Consider the following 6,938-nt stretch of genomic DNA (forward strand, 5'->3'; position numbering starts at 1 on the left):
TAGTGATTTAAAGATCAACCAATTAGTTCTTTAAATGCATTTAGGTTCTTTTCGCTGCTGGAAAATGAAAATTATTCAACACGATTACAACCTGCATTGTATATTGAATCCGATGGCTGGTTGGAACATCGATATATCCACTATCAGCTGTCATTAATAGCCTAGGTGCCACTGAAGAGGCGTACTCAGGGGAATGAGGAGTGGGGTGTCTGTTGTTACTTTCATCACCGGGCGAGAAGGTGCTGTTATATATCAGTCTACAAAGCCCACTGAATGGCATACACCAACCAAAATGAGAAACATTTCTACGCCGTTCATCACACATTTTCATATATCAAAATAAAGGATGAGACTGAGACAGTAAAATGGAAGTTACAAACTTTATTTAGCCCATACGAGGAGACAGATACTGTCTGCACACTGGTATCTCAGCAGAGATGGATCTGGGTGAACAAAACTTGAGTAGTACACACAGCGCTATTACATATATACTACTAAATAATCACGAAGTAAACAATTATGTCCAAAAAATATGAAAATTATTTTCATCCAACTCCTATATCCTCAAATATTCCTACTGCCTGGTAAGTTCATGAATTTCCGGACATTTGCTGCTGGTGGTGGTGGAGGTTATTATTAAATTATCTAATGCAGTGATTCTCAGACACTCTTGAGATCCACGGTAACCCACGTAATGTCAAGATATTCGAAGAATTTTTCTTTTCATAACAAAAACGTTTAAGTAGATAAACATAGATATTCGTTAAAACCTCATATCACATTGTATTCACTTAACATAGCTTATTATCCTGTAAAGGACAAAGTATTGTCCTTTTTGTACACGAGTACGAATATGCGTCATGCAATGAAGAGAATTATTCGTCGTATCCTATAGTTGCCGTAAAACCTACCTGAGTCAGATAGTTAAGAAAATAATAATAACCTGAGTACACATGGGCCTATCTGCAACATATTGTACCTTTGGAAATTGATAGCGTACAAATAATGGTCTATTATTTACCACTCTTGAAAAATATTTAATTTCATTTAATTTCGCGCAGTGTGAATAAGAATAGTGCAGAATTTTAAATTCATAAATCTTAAGCACTTTCACAGAATTTCGTCAGAGATATTTCTCTGCGCTTACATGTCATTACGTAATATCTGTCGAATGGGTTACCACAAAGTTTGTATACGTATAGTTCGTCCGGTTGATGGTAGACGTCTCTCGTACGTATCAGGTGGTGAAAATCATGAACCGCAAAGCGCATCATGATGTGTCTCAATTCAGTTCTCTGTAGATCATTGCATCATTGCATCTCCCTTTTCCTTGCATTTCTCGGAGTAGATCCTCGTATGCTTCTGTTGATGACAGTAATAGTTCATATCTCAGATCCTCAATATAGAAGGATTCTCTGGCAAGTACATGTGAGGTGTCAAGGTGTATACTTTGAAATACCAAAGTCTTATTTTCAGGAATCTTGATTTTAATTTTTCGATTTCCTTGAGGTTCTTCTTTTCGAGTTGCTCCCAGATTAAGGTCATACCATATGTCACTATTGGGGTGATTTTTTACTTTAAAATGTTCAACGCAGTATTTAATGACAACTTCCGAAAATTTGATATACTGTTCATAGTTGATAAGGCAAATATAACTCTCTCCCGAATATGGATACCGGTACTGTATACATTTCCATGGGTCTGTAAAGTGGTTCATAAGTATTTATAATGTGTGACGATCGATAGTGTTTCTCTTTTATAAATCACAAGATTGTTAGCTGCTGATTTGCGTCCTTTTCTGAAAGCCATTGACACAGTTTTGTTTTCATTTAAGCGATGCTCGTACTCAGATGCCCATAACGTAAGTTTGTTGGTGGTGTAATTCACTTTACGTCGCACCGACACAGTTAGGTCTTATGGCGACGATGAGATAGGAAAGGGCTAGGAGTGGAAAGGAAGCGGCAATGGCCTTAATCGACGTACGCATCTTCTACTGTATATCCCCTTGTAAATATTTTACTGCTTGGAGAGTGGATTTCCCCTTCATGAATCACCTGTGGGTGGGGGCGGTAGAATAAAACCCACGATAACCCTGCCTGTCGTAAGAGGCGACTAAAAGGGGCCCCACGGGCTCTGAAATTGGGAGCGTGATTTGATGACCACGGGGCCCTTAGCTGAGTCCTGGCATTGCTTCCACTTACTTGAACCAGGCTCCTCACTTTCATCTAACATATCCGACCTCGCTTGGTCAACTCTTGTTCTTTTCCGACCCAAACGGTATTAGGTATTGTGGCCTAGGAAATATTTCATTTTCACACCCATCGTAGCCCTTATCTTCTTTTGGCCGATAACTTCATTTTTCGAAGTGTCGGATCTCTTTCATTTTTCTCTCTGATTAGTGTTTTATAGAGGATGGTAGCTTAGTTGTACTTCCTCTTAAAATAATAATCACCACCACTATCTGCCTGTAGTAAGAGGCGACTAAAAGGGGCTCAATGGGCTCTGAACTTGGGAGCGTGGGTTGGCAACCACAGGGCCCTTAGCTGACTCTTGGCATTGCTTCCACTTGCTTGTGGCAGGCTCCCAACTTTCATCTATTCTATCCGACCTCCCTTGGTCAACTCTTGTTCTTTTCCTATCCCGACGCTTTAGGGCATTCGAGGGCTAGCGAATCTTTCATTTTCACGCCCTCTTGCCCTTCTTTGGCCAATATCTTCATTTTTCGAAGTGTTGGACCTCTTCCATTTTTTATCTCTGACTAGTGTTATATGGAGGAGTGTTTTCCAGTTGTACTTCCTCTTAAAACAATAATCACCACCACTACCACCATTCCCCTTCATGAATGCAAATTGCTCTTCCGGTACTGATCCTTCAACCAAGCTGTGTAGATGTTTTGTTAAAAGGCTTGTCAATATTTTTAGGGCTGTACATTCCAGAGCTATTCCACGGTTGAGTTTGGATTTCAAGTGTCTCCTTTCCCTTTGTACAGAACTATAAGCGTAGAAAGTCTCCAGTTATGTGGTATTTTCCCTTGCTTTGTGCATTCGTTATACTGTATAGGTCTGTCCACATTTTCTTGAGGTGTGTAGTATATTTTCGTAGTATATTCCACCTGGACAACAAACGTTTCCGTTTTTCATTGTGTTTTTTCATGTTTTACATCTTCTACCGAAAAAGGATTGAAATTAATTGTAGGATAATCGTCTTCATTTAGTTCTTCTGGTCGTGTTTCCTTTGCCTGCAAGACTCTACTAAAATGTTCTCTCCGTATTTTGATCGCGATGTTGTTCGGAAAATGTGGTTGTTTTTCTGATAGTCGTTTTGTATTCCTTACTTGCGTCGTGCTACTTTCGAAGGGCTGCTTCTATTGGCCTTATTCTTGCGCATCTCTAGTGCCTTCAGCGTGTCTCCCTTACTTTACAGCAGTTGTGTTTAAACCAGGGTTTCGCTTGTCGATTTTGTTGGTTGTTATATATGACGGTATCTTTGATATACTTTCCTAAATTCCAAGCTCTATAGCTGCAGTCGCTTAAGTGCGGCCAGTATCCAGTATTCGGGAGATAGTGGGTTCAAACCCCACTGTCGAAATCCTTTAAGATGGTTTTCCGTGGTTTCTCATTTTCACACCAGGCAAATGCTGGGGCTGTACCTTAATTAAGACCACGGCCGCTTCCTTCCCACTCCGCTTCGTGTCCCATCGTCGCCGTAAGACCTATCAGTGTCGGTGCGACGTAAAGCAGCTTGTAAAAAAAAAAAAAAAAAAAAAAAACTTTTCCAAACTGGCAGTGGCATTATCTATATTTTCTTCACGATTTTTTTTTTTCAGTTATGGCGTTTGTGTCCATTTCAGCTCATTGTAATTTGGTCAACTCTTCTCTCCCCCCACCCCCTGGTCTTTTCTCTTTCGTTTTCGGTCTTTTCTAACATTTTCAGTTTTATGGTAGTGTACGCTGGTAGATGCTTTCTTGCAACTATGTTTATTACTACCTTCTGTTGGACTGATCATCCATTGCTGAAGACTAGATCAATTGTGCTGCAACCATTTATTCATCATTATCAAGCCTTCGCTTTCTAAATACTCTACTACGTTTTCGATTTGTTTTGACTAATGTCGACTCTGTAGTTCAAATCTCCTATTAATATGGTTATTTCATTCCTATGTAGGCCTACGTATCATCGATGATATCTCCTTCTTTATATTCGGGCTGAAAGGAGATAGAGATTATTTTGTCTAGTTTCGTTTTTTATTATTAGAATGATATCGGTTTCTATCATGACACTGAATGGGGACAGTCTGGCTTTTAATAGCAAGTGATGTCGCCTTTAGGTCTGCTACGTAGATCTTGCGGTGTGCGAGAGAATGTATGGAGTTTGTCTTTGGTGTTCCATTCTACGGTTAGGAATGTTTCAGTTAAGATTATTGCATCGTATGTTTGGAAAAAGTTATCTGGTACTACATCTAGGGCGTTATTGGAACCTTCAATGTTCCAAAGTAGTGTCTTGTGTGGACGATCTTATTTTTGTTTGCATTGGTTTAACCTTCACATGTATGTTTCCAGGTTGATTCCCTGAGATGGCCTGTTTCTGTACATACATTGTAAACGAAAAGACCTCACAATCACTCCTTTAGGACAAACTCCTTCTTATTCTGTTGTCTGTAGTTGCTTATATGGGAAACCTATTTTGAACGATTTAAAAGTACCCGGTGAGTTTAAGTACTCACATATTACATTTTCTTCTGTTCCTTTATTTCTAAGAAAGTTTTTGACGCTTTCTGTTGTGGTGCTTTTGCATAGTTTCTCCACGTACAGCAGGCATTCCTTTCTGCTGCTTGAATCTGTTTTCTGTGGAGGTTCCTATGATGAACTGTAGGCAGCGCCTACTCCTTTTTCCGTTAATTACTTCTTTATACCCGTTATGTTCCTCTTCTCTACCATTTTGTTGTCATGCTGTTCGAAGTTTTGTCCTACGTATTCCATGTTCAAGTCGTGGTTGGGGTATTTTGCTTCGCTGATGATAGGTTGCTCTCTAATTTTTTTTGTTCTTTTTGACTTCCCTCTACCATTTGGTCTCCCTGTGGGTGGGGGCGATAGAATAACACCCACGGTATCCCCTATCTGTCGTAAGAGGCAACTGAAAAGGGTCCCAGGGGCTCTGAACTTTGGAGCGTGGGCCGGCGTCCACGGGGCCCTCAGCTGAGTCCTGGCATTGCTTCCACTTATTTGTGCCAGGCTCCTCACTTTCATCTATCCTATCCGACTTCTCTTGGTCAACTCTTGTTCTTTTCCGACCCCGACGCTATTAGGTTTGCGAGGGCTAGGGAGTCTTTCATTTTCACGCCCTTCGTGGCCCTTGTCTTCCTTTGGCCGATATCTTCATTTTACGAAGTGTCGGACCCCTTCCATATTTTCGCTCTGATTAGTGTTATATAGAGGATGGTTGCCCAGTTGTACTTCCTCTTAAAACAATAATCACCACCACCACTCCCAGGGGCTCTGAACTTGGGGGCGTGGGTTGGCGACCACGGGGCCCTTAGTTGAGTCCTGGCATTGTTTCCACTTACTTGTGCCAGGCTCCTCACTTCCATATATCCTATCCGACCTGCGTTGGTCAACTCATGTTCTTTTCCGACCCCGATGGTATTACGTATGGAGGCCTAGGGAGCCTTTCATTTTCACGCCCTTCGTGGCCTTTGTCTTTTTTGGCCGATACCTTCATTTTTCGAAGTGTCGGATCCCTTCCATTTTCCCCTCTGATTAGTGTTATATAGAGGATGGTTGCCTAGTTGTACTTCCTCTTAAAACAATAATCACCACCACCACCACCACCACCACCACCACCACCACCACCACCACCACCACCACCACCACCACCACCACCACCACCACCACCACCACCACCGCTCTGAACTTTGGAGCGTGGATTGGCGACCACGGGGCCGTTAGCTGAGTCCTGGCATTACTTCCACTTACTTGTGTCAGGCTCCTCACTTTCATCTATCCTATCCGACCTCTCTTGGTCAACTCTTGTTTTTTTCCGACCCCGACGCTATTAGGTTTGCGAGGGCTAGGAAGTTCATTGTCACGCTCTTCGTGGAACTTATCTCCCTTTGGCCGATATCTTCATTTTTCGAAGTGTCGGATTCCTTCTTTTTTTCTCTCTGCTGAGTGTTATATAGAGGATGGTTGCTTAGTTGTACCTCCTCTTAAAACAATAATCACCACCACAATCTGACAAAATTCATTAAAACCTATCCATAGACGCCCAAGAGAGATTTAGAGGTCTAGTAAGTTTAGAGCAAAACGGAACGTCGAAATTGACGAGCAGACAGCCAGAAGACGTGAAATTGGAATGGCTGCACACTATAGCTCAGGTCATACGATTATTATTATTATTATTATTATTATTATTATTATTATTAATATTATTATTATTATTATTATTATTATTATTATTATTATTATTATTATTATTATTATTATTATTATTATTATTATTATTATTATTATTACATGAAAAGGGCTTTTCCCTAGAGTCAGGCAGTGCGGTAATCATCTGGCGTTAGTATCACCTAGCGGCTGGACTCTACGTAGTTAGCAGGTCTGTAGCCTCTATGTAGACATTTTGAGCTAGCCGCCTAGGAATCTGTGCTGGGACTTTGCTTTTAACTCCAGTCTGCTATAATAAAAGCGGCTCGTTGATGCTTGCTAATTTTGTCTCGTTCTGATCATCGGCTGATGTCCGACCTCGCCGAGGAAGATAACAGCCTATCTTTAGAATGTGAAGTTTAGGGTAGTGCCTTTATCTGCTACGTTTTAATGTAGGGGTTTGTTAACTTAATTATTTCTGTATTGTGTATAGGTTTTCTCGTTTCTTCGAGCAACGATTGTAACAGCCCTAATGGGTGTAATGTTTTAAATAGAAGCACAAGTGTGCAC

Source organism: Anabrus simplex, chromosome 1, assembly GCF_040414725.1.
Source record: "Anabrus simplex isolate iqAnaSimp1 chromosome 1, ASM4041472v1, whole genome shotgun sequence".
NCBI lineage: Eukaryota > Metazoa > Arthropoda > Insecta > Orthoptera > Tettigoniidae > Anabrus > Anabrus simplex.